Source organism: Rhea americana, unplaced genomic scaffold (genome assembly GCF_003343005.1).
Source record: "Rhea americana isolate MKP2758 unplaced genomic scaffold, rheAme1 scaffold_155, whole genome shotgun sequence".
In the NCBI taxonomy this organism is placed as follows: domain Eukaryota; kingdom Metazoa; phylum Chordata; class Aves; order Rheiformes; family Rheidae; genus Rhea; species Rhea americana.
In genome coordinates this window covers 131,686-155,396 of record NW_028185650.1, presented here as the reverse complement: position 1 = coordinate 155,396, position 23,711 = coordinate 131,686, and the positions used below count along the sequence as shown (strand labels likewise).

At 37.7% G+C, this 23,711-nt stretch overlaps 1 protein-coding gene across 5 annotated transcripts in view; it reads right to left on the bottom strand.

The window, feature by feature from the left end:
* The window catches only part of SIPA1L1 (signal induced proliferation associated 1 like 1), a 198,703-nt gene extending 176,350 nt beyond the window's left edge, over positions 1 to 22,353 (bottom strand). For all 5 annotated transcript variants that reach the window (XM_085299806.1, XM_085299810.1, XM_085299809.1 and 2 more), the window contains exons 1-2: positions 22,334 to 22,353; positions 18,008 to 18,109 (exon numbers count right to left, since the gene is read on the bottom strand). The gene's annotated coding sequence lies outside the window, so the exon portion shown is untranslated. The remainder of the gene's footprint in view (positions 1 to 18,007; positions 18,110 to 22,333) is intronic.
* Positions 22,354 to 23,711: the final 1,358 nt, after the last annotated feature.

The window sequence follows — 23,711 nt, the reverse complement described above, 5'->3', positions numbered from 1 at the left end:
TTTTTATTTTGAAACAGAAATATGGTTTATTAAAAAGTGACTATTATCTTCCTATTTCAAAAAATGGTAGGAGACTACAGGATGAAATAAAATGACAGAATGAAATTTCTTTCAAGTGTGCCTCAGAAATCTTTAATARCAAAGAAAAAATTGGTGCATTAAACTATCAATAATACCCATGTTGTTCATGATGAAAAGCTAATCTTTCTGTGTTCGCAAGTAGCGAAGTTTTCACTGAAAACAGCTTGTTTGATGCTATTTGTTGCACTGGATTTCAGCCTATAAAATTGCAAGTTTACAAGGAAGCATGTATTTTGGTATAAACAATATAAAACTATGCCTTTCATCATTATACAAGAAGCGTTATAATTTATGTTGCGTCTTACTTCCCCCCCCCCTCAGTTGTATAACATTGCCCTAGCACATCACTACTGTCTGAACTGAAGCGCATTTTTTAATCAAGTAACTGGTGCATACTCAGAGTTTCAGCAGTACAGTGGGTTTCACCGTACTATTTGATATAACACTACTTATGATAGACTTTTTTTTGGGGGGGGGGGGAGGTTGGAGCATTATTAGACTTCTTTTTTTGGCAGGGGGAACACTGTTATTCTAAAGGGAAATTTACTTTAATGTTGCTAAATCTAAATAAATCTCATGTGCTAATATATTTTCTGTTGTCTGGATTCTACTTGATCTGCAGATACCTCAAAAAGGAACGGACACTCATTGTGTTTTCAGTGCCGTATATAATCATTTTGTTACATTAACATCAGCTAGACTCAAGCAAAAATGACCATTTTAATTAACTGAAACTGAACACTTAAATTACAGCACCACATCTATGTTAGTCAATTAAATAAAATTCAGATAAACTTTTTTGCCTCTGTTTGTTTTCAAGAAAAGAAAGCACAGAGCAATGAAGCCAAAAATTGCAGTGTAAACGAATAGGTTGATAAGACAGCATCATGGAATTTGATAACTGCTATAACTAAAAAACAAATAAGAGTCAGGATTTAGGAGGGAAGTTAACCCAATCAAATGGTTGTTGATAAATTCCTAATTGTCTCTTGGCCACCAGCATTTAAATTTTGGCAGCACTGACAATCACATAATTACTTGAAAAATAAATGGCAATTACTGCTGCTCTCTATATTTAAAAATTTCAACACATCTGAATAAACTCAATCTTTCATCAAGAATGCATATGCCATTTGTATTCTGTAATTACCATAAACATACTGTCCTGCCACTGACCAAAGCTTCTTACTAGAGAAAACCTATTTAAATGTATTTTCACCACAGAGAATTATGTTTTCAGCTCTGCCACAAATACAGTTCATTACAGGTGAACATATTGATCATTAAGAAAAGACAGTCGATGTCCTACTGCAACAAAGAATAAGTTTTAAATGGATTAAAATGTGAATGTACCTTGGAATCTTGTTTCATTTCTATCTGTAAGAAATCCATAACCCTCTTAATCCAACTGTGCAGGCAATAAGAATGATTGGATAGTAGGAACAGCAGATCTCAGCAGTCTGTTACTAATATAATGGATAGGTTTTAGTGAACTGTTTGGAGTTCACTCAAGAGATTTAAAAAAGTGTTGTCGTCATCACATTGTCACAACCTGAAATAAGAAGATTCTGAACATAATGCTTGCTCAAGAACAGTTCAAGCCATATTTTTACACTCTAGTTTACCTTCCTTTTCCTTATACTCAYTTAATTTTCCTTTCTTCCTACAGTTACTGTAAAAATCTCGTCCTGCCACTCACCATATTTTCCTTGTTATGAGAAATGCCTATTCCATGTTCTATRCATTGGAATTCATATATTCCAAGTAGCTGGGATAGGTGCTTCATGTGTCTATAAAACTCTGCAGAAATATCGCCAGATACATAAACTACAATGGAGTCATCTTCAGAAAAAAGTACATYGAGATCTCCAGTTCAGCTTCTCTTGCACGCTAAATTAACTTAAAGTTAAGTGCTATTAACACGCTTGAGGAAAGACAAAGTAGGCAAAACTAAAAGACGAAAGAAATTTAAGTTCACATACATATGTAAAATTGAGCCTGTAATTTAGATTTTCATGAAATCAATCACGTGACCAAAACAAAATTGGAAATTATCTACTGGCCTTGACTTTGCCCACAACACATCTTCCGCTTACGGGATCTCTGCTCGTCTGCAGCCCGCTCCGCGCGCGGCCCGTGCACCTTGGCAAAGCCGAGCGTTCACCAAGCAAACCAGAACGCTCCGCGCTTCTGCCAACGCCGCTTTCAGAGCGCTACGGGGAAAGAGGGGCAGGCGGGGGGGGTAAAGAATACGGTCATACACTTAAGCTGCTTCGTTTCTTCACCTACTGCAATGGTGGATTCTCAATACAGCACGACGACTCACACATCAGTTCTTCCTCAAAACAACACGACAGATTTCTTGGAGGAAGCAACAATTTGTTTGGCGCAACTAAACTAGCATTTTAAAAAGAAATTAAACGCGAGGCCTTCTGGGAACAACCTAACATCTCCAGCAAAGCAACAGGGCCGCCTCTGGAGCGGAGCTGCTGGCAGACCTGGAGGGGAAAAGCGGGCGGTTAGTCACCGGCCTCGCCCAGGYGAGCGCCCGCACAGCGCGCCTGCTCCCAGCAGCGCCCGCCTCCGTGCCATGCCAGCACGACTACTCACACAACTAACACGCAGCTTAAAAGCTTACTAGTCACCTACGTTTGCTTGACAAACCACATGTTATTCCCTGGCAGAACCATCTAGCGAAGTATTATGTGGTCTGTATCTTGCTAAATCAGTTTCTAAACTTTTCACTAGCTTCTGCCTCCAGTATGTATTTGCAGCTAGAGTCTAGTTTTTAATACCAAACAAGTGCAAACAAAAGTTATGCTTTAAAGAAGGGAATCTTAAAGCRCTGCTATTGGACTGACAGAACAAACTGTTCATGTTCCCTTTGGAAAACAACAGTCACGGGGCAAGGGGGAACCAGGCTCCCCCAGGAGTGCCAGGCGTGCAGAACCAGTCTGTGGCACGCCAGAGCTCATGGCTTCACCTTATTTTTTAGGTCAAGGACCAGAAAAAGCTGAATGCTCTGCAGCAAAGCGATTCCATTACTCCAGAGCAAAGCTAAATTCCRCAGCTCCATCACAAGTGGAAAAATATCCCTGGTTCCTCCTCAAAACTGAACGGCATTGACTGGAAGAATTCTTCCTCGTGCTCTTATTCCAGGTGCACCATTTAACACGTTCAAGYGTCTCTTTGTGGCCTGTATGGACGGCAGCGCTGTCATCTCCATCTGTCTGCTGCTTTTCTGCTAGCAGACTGCTGCAGTGCAGGTTTCCCTGCCTTCCTCTACGGGTCTTTCCACCACACTCCCACCAAATCCTGGCCTAGGGTCTGTCCATCACAGCTGTCACTGAAGCTTCTTCAGATGAACCTGCTCAGCAGCTCCTTTTCTGTTGCAAAAAGTTGGACTCACATTAAAAGCAACAGCAATCCAATCTTGTGACAAAAAAATTTCTAGCCAAGTAGTTACCATGGTAAAAAAAGGAGCCAAAAAACAAGGGGGAAAAAAAAATCAAGCATCTAAGGCTCAAAAAACATACCCACTCAATTTTAGAGGGGCAGACTGTGGTTGTGCATTAGTGTAAGTTGAGAAGCTAGTATTAAAAAGCCTGMTAGTAACTCCAACAACTTGGTCAATAGCTGTCAGTAACTGCCACACATAAAATCCAAATGGTGATAAAAAGCAAAATACTGTTCAAATAGCTTAAATATCAAAATGAATTAACCAGAAGTGCATACAGATGGCCTATACTTCTTTTTTACTACTATTAATTGAGGGTGGATGTGCCTCTTGTTTTGTTTTTGATCTGGAGGAGCTGAAGATTAGAGGGAATTAGTAAAACAAAAAATTGAAGTGCAAAGACAGCATTTGAAAAGAACAAAGCCTTACAGTTTCACAATGCTGCAACCATCACATTGGTAATTTTTCTCCTCCCACCCTCTACTATTCTATGCTGATATAATCACATATTACATACAGCCATTAATCAAAAGCGTCTCCAAGCCTTTTTTTTAAGTATCTAGTTTGGCCTTATAGCTCTCCCATAAAAGATACAGTAGTTTCACTTTTTTTTAAATAAATGAAGAACATTCATGAGCAGTGACCCGATCCAAAACAAACACTCTGTCCCAAATCCATTCCTCTCTGCTGTGTTGCCAGTCTCACACATGGATGTTCTTTCTGGTCTCACAGCTACATCTAAAACTGCTCACCATACTCACTTGAACTTGGCATTAGGTACACCTATACCACTTTAAAATTATTTGGCAGACCAATCTAACCATAGATAACATGTTTTAAAAGTCAGCTGTRAGTCGTTCTTTGCATTTGGACCAAGGCATAGAACACAAAACATTCTAATCACCTGCGCAGAAAAATGCTAAAAAAACAGCCTAGCTAAAACAAGCTTTTGAGCCCAGAAGGCATCCAAGATCCATAGGAACTCAATATGCTCAAAAGGATACTAAATTGCATTTGAAAATAAAGTTAGGATTTCAGGCCCWTCCTTTTCTTGAAGGCTTCCTACAATGAAAACACGCTTGTAAGAGAAATAAAACTAGGCTCCAGGTTTCAGCAACATTCTGATAAAGATGCATTTTTATGTAAAAATATGCTAATTGATTAATAACTGGGAGTATCAAATCCACCCGCGAATGTGAAAACAGTGGCAGGCAGATGTTATATCCCAAGAATAAGGTACTTTGTTGTCTTCCCCAGAAATGCTACCATCACYTCTGCACACAGTAAAAGTGAATTTAGCTGTGCTGTATCCAAGTGCCCTAGGGCAGGCAGCTAAAGGAAGACCTATTCAAGGCATAAAAGGAAAGGAAAAGCCTAAGCAAATCTCACTGTACAAACTCAGACTCTACGCAAACGCTGGTTCGTACGCAGGCAGGTCAGCTAGAGCTAAGGAAGATCCGAAACCAGTTGCTCACAACCAAGACCACGTGAGTAAGATCTACCTGACGGCATCATCAGCCAGGCAGCTTAGGCAAACGGCTGTCCCAGCTAATTCTGTCCATCGTGGATAGAGAGGGCTCGCAYAGACCTTGGCACCATCTCTCCTACCTTCACAAGATTATTAGAGACTGCTTTTTGCCTGTCTCATGACAAAGTCTTGCATAGACAAGCAAACTCTCCTTTTCACCATTMTATAATGTTTTATACTTTAAAAAGAACCACATGCTTAAGAGTAATTTACCAGATATTAAACTTAAAATTAAAAGGCAACAYCCCTTTCTTTAGGATGACCCGACAGCGTTGGCAAACAAATTAATAAAACTTCAAAACACATAATAAAATTTACCCCACTCATTATATTGAAGTCCAAGCCTGAGCTATTAAATGCTAGCACCACAGCTGAAGATGTAATATACCAAGAGTTTAGAAATACTTTTCACAATAAAACAAAACACAGTTAAAATATAAGTACCACCGAAGAAAACAAGAAACGGTTACAAACGAGCACCTCAAAGAAGCTTCAGCATCAAATCCTTACTTCATTCACCACTGCTCCTTATCTATTCACAGGTGGAGAATCACACTATCTGCACAAAATACAAGTATTCAGGCTTAKGTGAGCTCCTAAGCAGAGGCAAACYTCTTACCTCCAGTCCCAAAACAGGCAGTAGATCTGACAGCAAATCCATCCTCTCTTATAAAYGCTCTGAAGTAAAAAGCAGCTGTTGCCCTTCTACAGGGCTTATGGTTGAGACACCCCAGAGAGGCCACACAACCCTGGATATAGCCTCAGTCCAAAAGTCACTTCRATCTCTGTAGGTCTGTGACCTACCAAAGCCCTGGATCTTGCCACAACATGAGACAAATCATCTGTGAATTCCAGATGCAACAGTGCTTTCAACACCAGTATCAGAGCAAGTTTCATTGCCCTCCCCCCCCTTCTTTTTTAAGCTAAAAATACATCGTGCTCAATAGTCAAATTATCAGCATGATCATGAGCACTCAAGCTTATACTCTGGAAAATTATTTTTGATGTATTAATTTAGGAAACATCTCTACCTTCTTTTATTTCATAATCTGAGATTGTGCTATTCAGTGACAATCGCAAAATCTTAGTTTACTAAAGTACTGGATGAAAAAATTTAACAGTTTACTTGACTTAGTCTCTCAACGTTCAGATTTTTTTAAGAAATATTACTTTTCAAGTTCCACTTCCTAATTACTCATTTCTTCAAACATGTGTTGACATTTTTCAGCATATGGCCKTTTTCTTCTAAAGTACAATCTCAAATTAAATTTCATGTAAGAACCTTAGGTGAACTGCTAGCACTCATAGTTTAGTCTTATCTCTGTGATAAACTTACCATAGTTTAGTCTTGCATCTAGGAGATACAGGACTTCAAGATTTCTTGATAATCGCCACCTTAAGAGAGGGACACAGAAATGGATACAGAACTGCAGCCTTCTTTCAACCCTGCTTTCCAAACCAGCATATGCTGTGGCTAAAAAATAAATAAATAAATAAATTAAAAAAAAACTCTACTGAAAAGCCAGGCCACAAAAAAGGTTTTTTGTTTTTGTTTTTTGTTGTTGTTGTTGTTGTTTTTAAAAAAGGACAAACAGCAAAAAAGGCTGCACAGCCAGTATTAATAGCACTGTTGCACCCCTTGTTCTTTTGTGTGTACAGTCCTTACAACATGTACCAGGTTCCCTTACCAGTATTTTACACACAACTTTTAGTTTGTTCTACACTTTTAAGCAGGCAAYACTCGCACCCTTCTAAACACCCCACAAGTCCAACATACTTCTCATTTCAGAAACATCCGCTAACTTATCTTCACATTTGCTTCTAGTCTTAGTCTTGTCCTCAAACAATTTGTATTAACGATCTGGTAATTCACTAACCAACAGACAATTCTCTCATCTTGTACACTGYCGTGAGAGTATTAAATGCAATGGCATTCACAAAATTCACAATAAAGTATGGCAATCCACAAATATAAACAAATACAGGATGTTCCTTCCATAAGGAAGTCAAAGAACAAACATGTTACACAATGCATTTTATAAAAAGCAACATTTACTGTTTAGTGAACGTGTAATACAGGCATCTTTTACAGGGGCACATCAAGCAAAACAAAATGCAGAACAGGAACATAAAAAAAAAAGTACAGAACCACCTAGCTGCCCCCAAAAGAGATTAGATTTGCATACAACTTTACCTGGCTTTAATTTGAAGATGCTCACTGAAAAAAAATACACTGTCATCAGCATGAAACTCTAGGTGACATTCTAGCTGCTATACTGTGTCTGTCACTAGCTAAAGATGAAAAAARTTTACTTTGGTTACACAAGTCCTATCAAGTCAACATATCTTGTCTATGACTTTTTTTTAATTAAAATTACACCCACCTACCGCAGTTCTCTACTTTCTGGAAACAGTGACCAGACACTAAGGAAGCTGATACAATGAAACTAAAAAAAAAAAAAAAAAATTTGCAAGACAGAAAAAGGAAGAAAGGAAAAGAGTTACCTGGAATCAGAAAGAGGCTTTTCTAGAAAACATTTCAGAAGACAGTTACATGAAAACTAAACCTACATCTTCTGCCAAAAGATGCTGTGAGGCCTCCTCACAGCCACACTCTCAACTCAAGCTGGATGCTTCTGGTGCCACTTTCGCTGAAAGTCAAAACCAAAAGAGGCAAAAAAGGAAAGTTTCCGCAGATCCATGAGCTGACCGGATTCATTCTGTAGATGTACAAATTTTAATACTATTACAAAAGACTATAAAAGCAATGTTTCAGCTGAAGAGAAGAAAAAATCTCACACCATTTAAGAGTAGTGTAGTTTTAAGTTGTCTCCATCACGAAGTCTCACTTCACGAGAGGGATCGTTTCACTTTGGGTGAAACACAAGTTCAGCTACACAGGGCATTTGCTCAACCATGAGCACTGCAGCAGTTGTCTTTTGAGTATAGATCATGTACACCTACAGAAGGCTGCGAGGCAACCAGTTCTACCTACCAGTCAACCCACTGCAAAATRTTAAAGTTTCAATTTCAAGCCATGGAGTAAATTAACTTTTAGGACCTGCATTCATTTTTGCTCTTCTTTATCACGGTTTAAACACAAGTAGCTCTTTGCTGAGTCTCCAAAGAAAGTTGGGGGGAAGGCTAGGACACTGCCAATTCCAGCTAAATCATTTTTGCTCACAGTTTCAGAATAATGTATTTTAATATGTATTTTAACTTCCATAGTGGAAATACCTATTCAGTAGCAAATGGAATACATAAYAAAAATACTTTATTTTCTCTGATACCACAAGTCCCATTGCATTTGTGAWCTTAAGTGATTTAGCTTTCATCCCTTTTTTTGCCCTCAAGCAGTTACTATCTTATACAACTACCACAAAAATTTGCAACAGGAAACACAATGATTTCAATATTATTCCTTCTTGGGCCAACAAACCAAGCACTGAACTGGTAAGCATCTGATAACTCTAAAATGCTATTTAAAAAAAAAATGGCCAAAGAATCTAATATAAGCTCATGAGATAATACTTGCTTTCAGATGTTCCTGCTGATTCAGCACATTATTGAAAAGTTTAAACTATTTTCACCCCTTAAAATCCCCCACAAATTTCTAAGTGTTTTTAAAAAGGTTACAGACTAAATGTGAAGAAACATCAAGCARTCTCTGCTGCTTTTTAATATTCCAATATTTCCATAAGGAAAACTATTTTTTCTTTAAGTAACAGACTCAATATTGTTATTTTTTTCCTTCCACTTTTTGTGGCTTAATCCTGAGCATCAAAAAATTTCATCTAAAGGAGGGTATTCATGCTGCCAACCCACATACATCTTCTGGCAGGCTACAAAGAAATCAGAGCTCCTCACAAGGCTGGTCTCTGTGCTATACAGTGACYGATGCCAGTAAAATACTAGCCCAAAGTGAAGCCTAATATACAAAATTATGCAAGCAGCAGAATCTATACTCTGAAACTTATTTTGTAAGTAACTCAAGTCTTCTGAAGTCTTGCAACTCTTCTTCYCTCCAGACTTCATACCACCCTGCACTTCAATTTGAACTGAGAAAACTACTAGAGACTGGAAAAAACAGTTCTTCATCTGTTTCTAGTGTCAAAAGATGGATAAGAAGTTTTGAAAACAATAACTACTGAAAAAACATGAGACACGTTGGAATCTTCAGTCTTATTTCTGCTCAGTGCTCCTTATGAGCTTTTTTTTTTTTTAATCTGAAGCAAAAATAAGAGACTGGTTCATTAAAAAGAGATAAACAACAACACTGAAAGCACGTTAATAATTTTAAGCATCTCCCTTATAAACACATATGAAATAATAAAAGCTTTTCAGTTGAGTTCATCTATGGCAAAGTAATGCACTGTCACTACCTCTAATAGAACCACTGGCAGGGTATAAGAACATTAAATGAAACAATACATACTGTATTACTTGATTCCTCATAAGCTCATTCCCCAAAAACCATTACCTCTACGCAGCTGCAAATTTAACTCATAGCCTCAAACTATTAGAYGGACATTGCTTCTTAGATTTCTCTTATTAGATATTATTTTCAGAAACTTTGAAACTTGTTTGGTATGTAGGCTCATTAACCATATACAATAACAAGTTCATATACATATAAACATATATATGGAAGAAACTTCAAATTAGTCCCCAAATGCTAAATATGTATTCTGCCAGTATACATGCAAGGATTTTACCTTCTAATAAAAATGATCTTCTGCTTGTCATCCACATAGGACCATCATCAAGAACACAAAACTTTGTGTGTAAAAGTACACATTTTTATGTTACGTTTTGCCAATAAGTAGACTTAGGTCATAACAACTTAATTTCAGCTCTTTATCAGTGAAGGGAAGTAAATAAATTCTATGTGCTATTTTTTTTTAACGATTCATAAGCAGACGTTTAACAGTACGGTGGGAGGCGGAAGTTGCTCAGAGGTAGACCTCAGCCTACGGAACGGAGGAACAGAACTTAGCAAGACAGAAACGACCAGGATACACCCTGTACAAGCAAGCTGTAAAAGAGATGAGACAGGAAACACTTTTTGCTCATTTCCATAGCTCTGTGAGACCACTATTATGCAAAGGTCCTATCAGAGGTCTTCCAACACCATTTCACTAGCTATGCTGTTAAAATGTTGGTGGTGTTTTTTTTTTTTTTTTGGGGGGGGGGGGACAAGCAAGATAAGCTTTTTACTGATGGATTCTGTTAGAAAAAGGCAGTGAAAAGCCATCTTTCAACAAAAGGGATCAACAAAATATTTTTCTAAATATAACTTAAAATATTAATCAGAGCAARTGTACAGCTGTTGTAAATAAGTCTTTATAACAAATCATTCTACTATTTGCCTGCTCAAGACTAAAAGAATATCGAATTTTGAATATTGTTTGAATATTCTCCTTCAGAAAAGAGAAAAACAAGTATTTTCATGAAGCTATTCATTACAAGCATTTTAATCTGAAACATTTTAAAAAATTCATCTATATTAGAAATACAAAGTTGGAGAGGGAAAAAACCTCTATGAAATCAGAATTCTTCTTGACAGTATTAATGTCAAGAAGATTTCTGTTACAGAGTACAGATAACCAAAAGAATCTTCACCAATATAGCACCACTCTACATGGTTTGTGGTAAATTTTGTTTTTAACTTCATCTGATAAAGAAATCTTTCCAGAAATTACAAGTAGTCTGAGAATGTAATACTGCTTTCCTTGAGAAGGACGCCTTACTAAAACATATAGACAAAACTGCAAAAATACAAACACAGTTGTTCCTCGGTATCAATGGAGCGAGAATAAGGGTCATATATATTTAGCAGGCTTTAGAGTTTAGAATTTTTATGCAAGTGGACTACTTTAAAAMCATTTTAGAAAGAAACAGTATTTTGCATTTATCAACCGCCCAGTTTCTGAATCTTACAAGCAATCCCTAAAATTTAATATATAGCTTTAAAAGCCAAGAGCGAGATAAAAAATCCTTAAATCAGCTCTAAACATAGGGTGCTAAATCTCTTCTCACAACTAGCCAACCACAACTTGCAGGAAAAGTTCAGAAGTGGAATGATTCATTAAATTACTACGGGTCAGAARATCCCCTGATCTGCACTAGGCTGCCCACAGAAGTCTAACTCCAGCATGAAACCTCGTAATGGCCAAGATCATACATTTAGAGCTGATCAAATTTCCACAGTTGAAACATATATTTATCTACACACACACCTGTATGTACATATAAGGGTCTGCCTGTGTGTGTATGTATATATATATATATATATACACACACACACACACACATTTTATATATAAATAAAACATATATAAATAAAACATATATAAACAAGAAAACAAAGCTTTTCTACAATCACATAACAAACATACATATAAGGTTCCTGGATATGCCAAGGAATGGCTCAGATTACTGAAATTAATTTCAAAATATTTGTTACTTCAAAACTAAATGCATTAGTTAGTGTTTTCCTCATCTAAAGGAGTTTACTGAATTTTCCTTGGTGGTACACAAAAGCCTAGACACTAGGAAAAAAACTACCTGAATATTGTTTCAAAAGTAGAGTTGTTTTATCATGACAGTCCATTACACACAGTAATATGGTACACTGAGATACTGAATACTGCTTATATTCTTACATCCATGAGATTACTGTAGAAATATAATGGAAATGCTGTAATTACCTATTTAGAAAGAGAGTTAAACTGTTTTTATCAGTGAAGAACCACTATACAACTAGTTTTAATTATTTTTAACCCAGGTTAGTTGTACCCGACTTCACTCTGCAGTCTCTAACAAATTATCCTCTAAAGTAGCATAGCTCCTTACAATAGGGAAAAACTGTTTATTTTTGCAAACRAAAATACAGCAAATATTCATCAACGATGGTGGGGCTTTACTCAACATTCACACATCAGCATGTAATTTTTGAAGCTTTGTGCTGACCTAACACAGCTGTCTCAATAAGCAATTAGAGACATGCAATCCAGAGGGACCATTTTGCCTGTCAGCAGCTTCCACATTAAACCTAGTTAATTCACAGCTGATTTTCAGTTCCTTATGGTCAGCTTGCAGTTTCACTCTCAATCCCTCTAYTCAAAAGCTGTCATGACCTACAATTAGCACCAGCAGAGAAAGTTCTCTCATCAGAGTTWCCACACCATTTCCACGCAATACCACTAGTACAGCAGCACTATCAGAACTGYGTAAGCATCAATTTCAAAATTAACAGGAGTAATGTAATCCAGAAGTCTCAAAAATATTTCTAAAGGGCAAAAACTAGAATTATTCTGAGTATCCTTCTCTTACTAAAGCATAACACAATGCCTATCAGCTATTCTTGAAAACTACTGCAAATGAAGATTTCACATTAGTATTCTGGCTCTCAAGACAGCATATTGGCCATGTCTCTGCATTGCACAACTCTGCCCATCAGCCATGCCTAACGCACCTCTCTGCACTTGCAGAAGACCRACGCACCCAGCAGGTGAAGAGGCACAAGACAGGAAGGCAAGTCAGAGAGGTTCCTGCCTCTGGTCCCCACAGGGACACTTCTGCACTGCCTCACCCCGGGCAAAAGACAGCCTGCAGAGAGCACTTCTGCAGCCTCCCAGTTCACAGAGGGCTGCCTCTGCTGTATTTTATTCAACAATTTGAAGTGTTCAAACAAAAGAACCTGTTAGGTAAAGCTCAGATTTATGCCACTTGTTCCTTTCAAACACTTCACTAAATCAAATTCTTATTACACAGTAACCATGAGGAACTGTTTACAATATATTGAATAATGCATCTTCAGAGGTGTAGCAAGCACAAGCCAGGGTGTGGTGGCCTCATGACTGTCAGAGAACATGTGTCTTCCACATATTTCCAGTTCTACCGTGCAGCCGCTTGGCTTAAGGCAGCATAATACAACAGGTTAAAACACATTCAGAGTTATCTCACGCCACTGCCACAACTACAAGGTGTGTCTCTGAGCTCTRCTGGAGATACTCTTATTATTTACTCTTATTACTCATCTTWCTTTACTTGCCTGCTCAAAGATGAGCATCATCATTCCTTTACAACRCAGCAAAATATTTATGTTTTCATAGAGGGAAGTCCAACYATTTAGGATTCACTAAAGGGAACAACMACCACACAAAAGCTATTCAACATTAACACACCTGGAAGGCTCAATAACATGCATACAACTTCTGGAGGAACTTTTAGCAAGATTCCCCAAAGGGTCTTAAAGAAACCAAGTTATCATAGCATGAGAGAGAAATAGCATTCAGGGAGCTATAACCTATCAATAAGTGTGAAATGGGAGACAAAAAGCAGCAATAAGCTTTCACAAATGCTAAGCACAGGAGAGAAAAAGAATAGAAAAGGATGACGCACTGAATCTTTCTCGAAGATTTATGCTTGGATCCATACTGGTAAGCATACGCATCACTGTTCTGTAAAATGAGGAAGACACAACATATTTGCAAAGATACAAGATTTTTCACATTCAGAGTTACTCTGAATAATCCAGCCTGAAACTTGCTGTAGATAGCTACAGAAAGTTTTCAGTGATAAACTGATCATGAAACAAAACGTCGTATCAAAAAAAAAAGTCTCAATAAATGCAGTAAAACACAATGAGGAGAGAATAACAACATTATAAAACACAATGAGGAGAGAATAACAACATTATAAAACACAATGAGGAGAGAATAACAACATTATAAATAACAAATATGAAGTCTGTTATGTAGGTTTAACCCCTCAGAAAACACTCTGAAGTCATTACAGATAATTCTCTTAAAAATATGAATTCCATATAATGAAAAGACAATTAAAAAGAACTGGAATATTTTAGAAAGGAAAACAAAGTAGCAATCATCAATACATTACAATCTACCATGCTATATACTTCCTGATTATTGTTTGTCACACCAGTCATATTACTCAAAAAGACACAGGGAAAGATGACAAGYGATGAGAAATATGGTATGGTTTCCATACAAAGAATTACTGGAAACTTACAGCCTTGGAGAGATAAGAAAGATGATTAAAAACCACGAACAACRTGAAGAACAAGCAGGAAATGATTCTCCATGACACTACATAACGCAAGGACTGGGAAAATCCAAATAAAATGACTAGAGTTARACACAAAAAAGGAGGGGGGAAATTAAGTGAACTCTCCCCCTGCACTCTACAAAGCCTAACAAGTTACATGCCACAGAACAACATGGAGGCCAAAAATCACAGTTTAATCCAAGAACTGATGGGACAAATTCATGAAAGATCGGGTGCTTTTCAATGCAACACCTCAAACAGTTTCCAACTATGGTGGTCCTAAATCCATCAGAAAATAACCTGTTTGCAATGGTGCATTTGTTACCTTCCCCTCYTCCCTGCCCCAAACAAGCCACAAGCTCCTACTTCTGAAAAAGAGATGCAGGGCTAGATAGAGCCTTCCTCCGGCTCAGAATGGAAGACGGATTTTGTTCACAAAGAGGGGGAGCACAGATTCTCAACAGTGGTGAAAAAGGAGAACAGCTATTCAAAGTTTTAAGCCTTGTTTAAGGCTAGGATTTAGCAGTCTCCAAAATCTGACAGATGAGGAAGTGTTCAATTAAGAAGTATCTAAATCAAACAACTCTGTYCATTAACTCACCCTTACAAATTATTAAAAAAAATTGTTTTTCCTCTCTTGCTCTAAGCATCCATAGCATTCAGCAAACACTCAGTACCATCAGAACTTTTTTCTTTCTTTTAATAAATAAAAGTTTTCTAGTCATCAAACAGGGGAAGGGGGGAAGGAGTGAAGAGAGTCACACATGTATCCTGAAACTACAGATTAGTGACYAAAGTTGAACAACGTCCTTCATTAAGGGACCCCTACAAAATCTGCAACAACTTTGAGGTTCAGTCCACACATTCTCATGTCAGCAGAAAGTTCACTTCATACTAGGTTGAAGTGTACACGCACCACTTGCAAAGCTCTTCCATTTTTTTTTGAACAAGGCCCTAGATAGTGACAAGAAATTTAATTAATTTTCATGCACCAGACTTCCAACTGCTCACACATGCATTCAATCTTTATAATCACCTCATATTCGTAAATAAGATTATGCAATTGCCCTATGACTGTCCCAAAAACATCATGTGCTGAAAGCACCAGAGTGTTTACAGACAGAGCCTGCCAAACAACCATTCCATCAAAACCTCAACTCAACCACTACTTCAGTTAAACTTGTTGGAACTAGACTGAAACAGAGACATAAAGCATTGTGCTCATACCGATTGCAAAATGGATGTCAAAAAAACCCAAAACAACACACCTGCTGGAATGCACTGACAGAAGCAATCTGCCATATATAGCACTGGCAGTGATATCCACGTAGTCGTACTATAGCTTTGAAAGGGGAGAAAACAGTAGAAATAAGTTTCAAAGAAGAAAAAAGTAGCAGACACAGGCATAAGAAAAAATCTCAGATYAGAGAGATGGCGTGCATTCACTTCCTTGCTCCGAATTTTCGCTCTAAAATGAAAGGAGTCRTGCATTTCAACAGACAAAAAGGAAAACCAAATGTTACCTACAGATTTCAAGTTTTAAGCGACRTTTAAAACTGAAGTAGATTATTCTTATCCAACAGCTTTTTACTAGGTGAAKAGTCTACCTCACACCAGTTTCTAGCATCCCACCAGTAGCCTCAGCAAACACTCTGGTTTAAAGATTCACAATAGGCAACAAGCAATATGGGCATAAAGAACAGAATTACAGCAGAATTATCATGGCCCTGAACTCTCTCAGAATGTGTGTGTGTAGCTGTACTACACTTGGAAAAGCTGGTATTGTAACAACYTATGTTCTGCCTGTTTTATGGACAATAGGTTGTACTCATTTTCAAACCTTTAGATGAGTCTCTTTTCCCGTTTGATTCACTGTTTTTCAAGGTATTTTATTAGTTTTGCTGGCCTTTCGGAGAAGGCCATAAACACAGACCCAGAAACAGCTAAAGTTGCCGCACTATTTTCAGGATGTGGTTTGATGAGCAATTCTTTTGGTGTAGGTTCTTGCCTGTCCGCTGCCTTTAAATTGTGCAAGCGCGTACGAGGGAAGGACAGCAGGGAGGGAGCCAGCAAACTGACTGGGCRACCTGTGCTGCAGTGACATGCCTGGGAGGGATGCCCAGAAGCAAGAACTGGCAGAGAGGGGAAAGCCAGTGTTTCTTAATCTGYCACCACTAGCAAGAAGCCAAGTCATAATGTAGTTTTAGGTATAGATTTGAAAAGTAAGGCACCCTGCTTATCACTAGGTGTACTTACCTATGTGGTAGGGCCCTTTCCTGGGTTCTCAGCAAGCAGATTTGGAAGATGTTATCTCCCAACATCAAAACGGCAGCAAGGATCAAGTGAAATCTTGACCTTTAAAATCTGCATGTATGCACATTTTGCAGCCTTAGGTGCCTATGTGAAGCTAGAGCTGCAAGTTACAACCAGTTTTCTGCAGTGACCATGTGTTGTTCCTTTGATCACATAAAACTGTCTTGCTCAGCCATCCAGAAGGATGGCTGTCCACCATGCTACAAATTAAATGAGGATATCTCTGGATAGTTTAGGTTAGGTGCCAATTACCTAAAAGGTTTTGAAAATTCAGAAAATACCCTTCTTTCAAAACAGCACAGGGAAGCATGACCAAATTCAATACACTGAAGAGCCTTTCTCAGTACTCACCAGAAGGCAGCACTAAGAAAAAAAGATTACCACTATTTTAATAGTCTTCTAAACAGTAAGAAAGGAAAGCAAAGAGAACCTAACCTATTGTTAGCTTAATTGTAACTTCACCGATATATATGTAAAGCCACCTTTATTCTTCCTTAGCTGTCTTTGTTTTAGGGGGGAAAAAAAAATCTACTTGCATATAGGCAATGTACTTTCCCCTGCTCCATCCAGTCAGGCATAGAAATTCTTCGTGTCAAAAAACCCAAAACCAAAAAACAAATCCACGTTAGCTGGTAAAACTATCATCTGCATTTAGAGTCTTTGCATTGTAGTAATTATATTTTCTTCAGTGGAAACTAAAGCACTTTAAAGTCTAAAGTCACTATTTAGAGTCAGCTTTGTGCTAGGATAATCATTTTCATCATATCAAGACCACTCTAAATTCCTAAAATGTATTTTAAAAGAAAAAAATTATTCTAATTTCAAGTCCTTAAACTCAGAGCTTCAAGAGCAAAACAGTCAGAAACAGCTACAATGAATCACTTACAGCTATGACCACAGAGGTAAATGAAACTATCCAAAATAATATCACACAAAATCTAGACATGGTTTAACTATATACACTGAGAAATATGTCTTCAAAAGAAGCAGAGTTTTGTTCTCAATCCTACTTCTGCTCAAGCTTCTTTGAAGTGTGAGCTTTCCACAGTATGTCAAAAATTAGACAAAATATTTTACAAACACAAGTTATATGCATTTCAGTGTATTTTAAATCTGAAACAACTCCCTTAAGTTTTTTTTTTTTTTACTGTAATGATCGTGACCTCCATGTACTCAATCTAGTTTAAGAAATGCTCTGCTTCCAATTGGTTTCATAACCAATATTGCACTGCACTTCATACTAGTGGATTTGAAAATAAAGAGATTACTAGAAGTACATCTATTTTCCCCTCAACAAGTTTAGCGTTCTGTGGCCACATACCTGTAGTGTAGAAAGCATTTCACATCTGCTACATTTTAGTTTTCCAGATGTAAATATTCAGAACAGTGTTATTTATCCCTGTGCCGGATCAGAGAAAGACTGAATTCGGCTGCTATCTTTATGTATTATGATTTCCTTTGTTCTTTCCACTTACATCCCAGAACGTCACACGTTCTGTTCTTCAGTAGCACATAACCACAAAAACAGTTTATGCAACTGAAATGTGAATTCTTACCTGCTTCTCAATTCTTCTAGATAGTTGTAGGTTCACAAAAGTCTTCAGATTTCCATTCCTATCAGAGTTAATATCTGTCCAAGTCCAAAGAAAGTTTTTCACCTAAAATGTAAGTGGGAAATTGTTTAGAAACTGTGGTTAAAAAAAAAAGAAAGAAATTCCTTTTTCTCCAAAAGGAATACTCTAAACTTGTTCTCTTGCACTTTTGTAAAAACCTTACRAAGAAATTTTTAGTCACAGTTGTAACATAAGCAATTCACTGCATATTATGGCACAAACCAATTAACTGAATAAAACTACACATCAAGCCTTAATACAGATGCAGCATATGCTTTAATATTCCTTCAGCTATACAAAGAGAATTAGTACAATTCATTCAAAACACAAAGAGCCCTCTTGGCAGGATCCTTCTTTTGCTGAAGAACCAGTTTGTACACTTGTCTGGTTAAAGTTTTACCCATTCTGATCGCCCAGGAAGAACAGTAAGTTAAATATGCGCAGGAGTAACATAGCTCTGAACTATTCAGCTCTGCCAAAGAGACAGATACCTTAAGATGGCAGCAGACCCCTCCAGATCCATATGTTTATTAACAGAAATAACCAGTGGTCTTTTAAAACACTACAGTAATTACTAGAAGAAACCTACCCCCAACAGAAGTGACTGAAAACAGCAGTTTAAGGCACAAAATATTCTACAAGTGGCATTAAGCTGGAACAAAGTTTGCTTTTTTCTGAATATTGCTTGAAAATCACATTTCTATCCATAAGACCTAAAAGTCTACCAACAACTTTTGATTATTCTAAACTAAAACAAAAACAAGCACTCAATATTTCTTACACTTTTACTGAAATCCAAGATTTCAGGAGAGAGAAAGGAGGAGAGAAATATTCTACCAAATGAGTCTCTGGAAAAAACTTGTGTTGGTGGCCAAAGAATCCAGGTATGGCTCTGAAACCAATTAAGTACCAGCAATATTACCTACTCTGAAGTAAAGGAATGCCAGCTAAAGGATTTTCTAGTATTTTCTTCTCCAAAATATTGCTAAACCATCTCCTGGTCAAATATCAGAAGCAGTATCCTGGCCTAACATTTCATACATTTTTCAGGATATTAACATGGAAAATTAAGTATGAATCCATCACAAATATGATCCTCCTATACTTCAATATCAAAGTGAACTAAAGCCAAGTTTCACAGMGTACTGTAAGATCCACTTAAAGTCTGGTAACTAAATTTCCAACTTGCTTTACACCTGACCAGTACTGTGAGTTAATAAAATTCTTTGCATGAAGTGTTTATTCCCAGTTAATGCACACAGTCAAGCAGCTCTTTATGGGTAACTTAACTCAAAGTCATTATCACAAGACAGTACAAAAGTTATCTGCAAACACTGTCAGCCTCAACTTAAAAATGTGGAAGTGAGATTGTCGCAGAAATACACATTCTAATATTAGTTTTTACTACTTTCCTTATATATAGTGACTCTACAGGAAGTATGCCAATAGATAACTTTTTTTAATTTTTCTTTCTTTCTTAACAGTAGCTCTCAACCAATGAGGACCTGGTACAGGGCTAGAATTCAACAGCAGCACGTTCGCTCCTCCTGCCCACGAACTCCTCTCCTCCTCCAGCACTCAGCAGCCAGCGGCTCAGCTAACTATTGCTTCGTCTGCYGCCCGCCATGGAACCACCTTTCAGCAACCGTCTCCGTGCTGCTTACTAAAAATTACGAACAGACTAATCAAGCTGGCGCTCCGTATCACGTATTCTCTCCCACCGTGAAAACGCAAAGAACAAACCGTAAAAGGATGAAAGTGATGAACCAAAGTTAACTGTAACACAGCTTTTCAAAACATCAGCTTATAAAGAAAACTTTCAAAAATAATGCACCTCTACAGATGCGTACAACAATGCCGACTACTTGTCCGCAGAACCTTATATTGCATCTCCAAGTGACAATAACAACTTATTCTATTTATTCAGGTTTAAAAAACTAAAGCCTGCAGCACCAACCACAAAAAAGTTTTAGACTACAGTTGGAGCAACTAACATAACAAATTTATAAAGTGTTAAAAATTCAAATACAGGCATCCCTGGCAGTGCCGGGCATGATGGGCAGGGAAGGCGCTCAGCGTGGAGTCCGGGCCCCGGCGCTGCTCCTGCGGGGAGCGTGCCCCCGCGGGGCCACCTCCGCTCTGCCGCCCTCGCCAAGCGCAGGGCCGCGAGCGCGGGGCGCAGCGAGCCCCCTCTCCGCGCTGCCGCGCTRCAGAAGGGATTCCTCCCTTCTCCTGTCAGCTCTGGGGGCCGATTTTTTTTTTTTAAATTTATTTATTTTAATTGGGGGGGGGGTGGAAATTCAAACAAAGCAAATTTGCTTTTCCTAGATTATTTCCTTGAATTTGCCAATTGTAAAACAACGGACTGATGACAGTCAGTGCTGAAGTCACTTTGGCTGCAGTTCCTTTAAAGCAGGTTTAATTTCTATAATTAAACCTGCATTTCACATACAATAAAATGCAAATACAGCCAGCAAGATCTCCAGAATTAACCTTCTAAGGAAAAAAAAAAAGAAACAAAAAAAAAAACAAAAAAAAACAAAAAACCACACACACACAGTGCCAACTTAACACATGAATTCCAATCAAGACATACTAGATGTTTGTCTACCATAGGCCAGTCCTAGAAGGAAGAAATGAAACAGAAAGCAGCCTTCAAATTATTCCCCATCACTACCACAGGCAAACTTCTCTCTCATCCTAAGGTTGGCTGAAGATACAAGTCAAATATTTTTATTCATTCTAATATTTTGTCACTAAGAATAGCCAGTTTTCACARTAAAAATTTTTAATGCACTTAGAGGTAAAATAATAATTCAAGTTTATTATACTGAAAGACAGATAAGAAACTAATGAAAATTACAAGCAATTCCACATGTAAAACAGTTCACATGTAAAGAAAACTCAATCAAGTCTGAAGTAATCAAAAAAATTATTTCCTTTCCTCTTACTTCCTTCTTCCATCTATCAGCCCTCAAAATACAAATRACATCTGGCAATTCAAGATCTAAGATGTCAGATATTCATCCAGAGGATAAAAAGGAATGTCTTTACAGCTTCCCAGATAAAAGCCACATTTACTACACATAAATTAAGGCAGATGGAGATTCCCCACCCAAATATGCAACATTGCTTTCTCCCAAAACRTTCATGAATTTAAGTGTGTGCGTGTGTATGTGTGTGTGCATACAGGTGTACATAAAGTTAGTTGCCACAAGTTTGTCTTTTACTTGAACCAAATCTAGTATAAAAATTATTTCAACAGTAAGGCTAGGAGTCTGAACAACAAGAACAGATTACATTTAAGAAAGCAGAACACATGACCATTAGCTATACTARTATGTTGGCTGACAAGCCTGCTTACAGTCGGTATTATCTTAGAAGCTCCTGGACAGTGAAGTTTCTGTAAAAAATGCATTTAATAGTTTCAGATTTTTGAAAGTCTGTACTCATGAACACACTAGAGTATCTTTGTCTTCAGATGACTACCTGAAAATAGCAAAGAAMGTCCATGTTAATGTGAAGCTAGCATAAGAACAAACTAGGAGGAAAAAGCAAGAAGACATCCGCTGCTTTGACAGATCAAAGAAAATTGCCTGAACACAGCTCTGACTGCAGTATTAACATAACTAGTCTTATAAAGAAGTTGTTTTAAAAGACAGATGATTRGTTTAGAAAGTCCACTCAGCAAAACCTTGCAAAAGTGATTTGTAACTGCAGAAAGTTGCAGAAATACTACAAAAATAAGTTTATCCTGTACAAATGACAAAAAAAAAAGTCTTCCTCATGCTAGAAAAATAAACTGCAGGAGGTAGGAAAGTGGAATTACTGGAAGCTCCACACTACAATCCACTTGATTTTTTTTTTTTTTTTATCTGCCACAAAATTATTTAAATAATCTAATTATCATGAGACCTTTTAAACATGCAGTGTTTATATTTCTTTGCTCATCGATGTCCATCTTAGATCAGTTCAACAGAAAAAGGTAGGGTTGGCAAGACAGTCGCTCAATTAGACATAATTACCCCAGATAAATCCTCTYTCATGAGGTTAGAGGCAAAGCTGCAGAGACAAGTATAAGCTACAAGCTGAAYTGTCCTTATCTCCTGAAACACTAACAAATGAAGGTAGCGATCCAACCAGCAGAGCACCCTTGGGACAAGTGGTACAGTTGCCAAAAATATTGTTGTGCAGGCCCTAGTCAAGTTCTAGCTGAAGTTAAGTCTTTGGCAAAAAAAAAAATCGAAGTCCTGTAATTGGAAGTCTTACCACACGCAAGGATCTAAGCCAAGGGTCTGAATTCGGGATCAGCAACACTCCATACCAAGGGGGGMTTCTACCACATCCAGTTCTTGGCCTGGCAACACTGTGCAGCCTGCAGGATGTCACAAGCAATAGGGTAAAGCAGTACACCAGCATACAGTGTATCTTCTCTCCCATACACATGGGGAGCTCAGCCTGGACAGAGATTTATTCTTTCCCCCACCACTTTATTCCCCTACTCACAACCTCCAAGAGCAGCTGCTTTCACATTTCTCCGACATTTATTCCATCATAAGCTTTACTGATTTTAACTATGACACATTAAAACATGGCATGAAGTGCATCCTTGCAGGCAGATCAAAMAAATGGTAATTTATAAATTGAAAGTTGACACTAAGAATAAAGCAGGCAGAAAATTATATTCCCCATTGAAAGTCACAGACAACCACAATGGTTTGTTTGATGGTTATGTTGAAGGAATACAATACAAAACAACTTAACATGTCACATAAGGCAAAAAAAACACATCAGTACAATGACTAAAATGAGGTGCAACTCCCCAGTCCAATTTTAAAAGAAAGAAAAAACTTCAAAGAGCAAAGAAATACATTGATGAAGTCTGCAGCATGAACTTGCTAGTTGCATGCCACCAGCATGAAGCTCAAGGTGCTTCATGCATCTAGGAATAAGCAAGCCATTTTTTAAAATGCATCAACACAAACTGTAGGGAAGACTGACCAACAACATTTGCCTTGCAGTGCTTGTCAGTGCTTTGTCTAACCCTGCCTTAAAGAACAGGCCCCTTTACTCAAGGGGCCTCTTTCAGAATATTATTGATAAATGTCTTTATGAAGAAAAAGAAAATTTAAAGGGAATTCCTATGGAAATCATTCAAGTTTTTTAAAACTTTTTTTATAAGCAAATTTTTAAAAAGGAAAAAGTGGCTTGCCATATCCCTTCCAAGCATTTTGTTAGTAGTTTCCCACCATTACATCAACAGTGAAACTCCTCATCCAGCACTTTTCAAAACAAAGTCGAACACATTCTTCAGCRTCCAGGACACTACTTAGGAACCACTAGCATCTCCTGTTCAGTGAAAACTATCCCCAAGTCTTATGAGAAATTAAAAAGCTTAGTCACAACTCTAAAAAAAAGTATGTTTCTCCCTCTTCTAAAAAGTTTTTAATGAAAGGACATAAGTTTAAAAGATAAGATCAATTCATGTCTTGAAACAAACAGCAGCTTATGACAAAATCGAAGGTCATTCACTGGGAGTTTTGTACCTCCTCCTGAAGCTGTTCACATATTCAACTTCCAAGCCATGTCTACTAAGACAGATGAAATTGGAACATTTTTTATGATGCAACCAGAGTACTTTCCCCAT